Genomic DNA, 2,500 nt, shown 5'->3' on the forward strand with positions numbered 1-2,500 from the left:
AACCACTTTCGCGACCATCTAGCGCCAACTCAGGAACTAGTCCTGAGTTAGGCCTGAGAGGCTAATCAAGCAAACCGCCTGAAGAAGAGCCTTAGACAAGCAGATAGACTATAAGCCGCACAAACTCTTCGCGATCCTATAGCGCCAACTCAGGAACTAGTCCTGACCTTGGCCAAAGAGGCGATTCCTGCAAAGGCGGTCAGCACGCACTAATATAAAATTTCCCCTTGCAGAAAACTTCCTTTCTTTCTTACAGGTACACTAAAATATTTTATTTTCTTAAGCCCCATCTAGGTACCTGTACAGGAGACGGCTCCTGCTACAGAAAAGAGGGTATTCGCCTAATAATTAAGATAGGGTGCTTTGCATGTCTTTCGCTCATTTTTAGAATGCCCACGGGAATAGCCCAACGGCAGAAAAGAGGCGAGCCCTTAAGACGCAGTCGCCAATATACCGGAAATCCAGGCTTAGTCTGGAACCGGGGGTTGAATCTCTTAGGAGATTCGACTGCGAGAAAGATACTCTATAAAACTTCCTCAGTGGAACTGGGTGACCCACTGGGGACAAGCTTAACCCACAAACAAAACTAACATGGCTAGCACAATTAACACAAAAAAACGTTACCGGACCAGAGTCTCGGATGCTCAGGTCCCGGCGGCTGGTCAGGGTGAGAAAGCGGGCCCGCAGGCGTCGTCATTATGTGACTGCAGCTGCACATCGGTGGACCTCTCGGCTGGTGTGTGGTCAAATGCTACGAGGAGGATCGCCGAAGGCTCTGTCCTCGACCCGAGCTGTACTGCTAACCGGCCCCAGACATCGGACGGCGACTTGAGCGTCCCCCAATTCGCGTCCCTGCGGCCTGTGGCCCGTCGGCTCGGGTCGACGGCATCCACCCACTTTGCCCGAAAATCGTCCGCATCCGACTCGTAGACATCTGCGCGCGAACTATAGGCAACCCGTCAGGAGAGAGCCCCACCTCCGGAACTTCTCCTCGAACAAAGACAGGAATTAGGGTCTTGCAGCTCAACATGGACAGAGACCAAACTGTCAGTGGTGAGCTGCGAGAAAGCGTAAACAGGCTCAAACCTGATGTAGTCCTACTTCAGGAGCCTTACAATAAATTAAACCGGGGGGAGTATTTCTTTACAGACATAGGCAGAACGATTAGGCTAGTAGCAACTAGAACAGAAAAACCATGGGCAGCAGTAGGCGTGGCAAACCCCAATTTCGCGATCCTCTACATAGAACAGCTTAGTAATACGCACTGCGCGTGCGCAGAGATTAAGACCCCTGGCTTCTCCTTCTTCGCTGTATCGGCATATTTCCAATACAGTGAACCAATCGAGAAGCACCTCAGCCACCTCGAAATGGTGCTCTTCACGCTGAGAGGGAAACGCGTCCTGCTTGGTATTGACACCAACGCAGAGTGGAACTCCTGGAGCCCACGTATCCCCGACATGTCCCGATTGCGATGGAAAAACGGAGAAAAATTGGCCGACTTCATTCGCCAACACAAACTCCACATTGCAAATAACAGGAATGATCTTCCCACATTCCAAAAGGGACCCAAAATTTCGTACATAGATGTAACCTTGTCCACTGGGCAGATGGCCTCGTCCATTCACCAATGGAGGTTACTAGATTCTGAATTCAAAAGTGCCCACAAAGCCGTCATATTCACGCTCGACTCTCCGGCTACCGAGGTCGGGCTCGCAGAAATGGGTCCAACACGTTTCAATACGCTCAAAGCGAATTGGGACCAGTTCGACACTGAACTGAAGAGCCTTCGACTCGCAAAGCTGGCGAACCTTGCGCTGACGAACCCGGAAGAAGTGGAGCACATGGCAAACACACTCACTCAGGTACTTACTGAAACCTGTGAGTTAACCATGCCAAGGAAAACTAGGTTTAGAAAGTCCAACCCATGGTGGACAAAAGACTTAAATAGGTTGAAGCGTGAGGCCTACCGAGCTAGGCGTGCGTGCCAGGGGCTGTTGAAAGCGAATCCTGCATGCCACCCACAAGCGCGCGGGAAGTACAGCGCCCTCTTGCGTAAGTACTCTCGCGCCGTGAGAAAGGCCAGGAATGAATGCTGGAGAAACTACGTCACATCGCACGGAAATTCGAATCCCTGGGGAACCGTATACAAGCTCCAGGCCGGAAAAATGACGAATGAGAGGGCGATTAGCGCACTCCGGTGTGACGACGGTTTCACGCTCGACATGGAGCAAACAGCCAGCAGGCTCCTCGCGGTGCACTTCCCGGCCGATAGAATAGAAGATGACACCCCTGAACAATCCAACATTCGAACCGAAGTGGAAACTCCACCTGACACAGATGATACTCAGGCCTTCGTGCCACGAGAAGTCATCAATTCGGTCAGAAGATTCAAAAATAACAAAACCCCAGGCACAGACCTAATAGAGGTCAGTGTCCTCAAACGAGCCGTGCATGTCATCTCCGGCGAATTCACTAGGCTCTTCAATGGTTGTCTTGAGCA

General features: G+C 51.4%; 1 pseudogene; it reads left to right on the forward strand.

Annotated features, from left to right (window-relative positions):
• LOC131674860 (large subunit ribosomal RNA) overlaps window positions 1–2,500 on the forward strand; it is a 9,569-nt pseudogene that overhangs the window by 3,484 nt on the left and 3,585 nt on the right.

Source organism: Phymastichus coffea, unplaced genomic scaffold (genome assembly GCF_024137745.1).
Source record: "Phymastichus coffea isolate CEN01 unplaced genomic scaffold, Cenicafe_Pcof_1.1 PCOF00324, whole genome shotgun sequence".
Lineage (NCBI taxonomy): Eukaryota > Metazoa > Arthropoda > Insecta > Hymenoptera > Eulophidae > Phymastichus > Phymastichus coffea.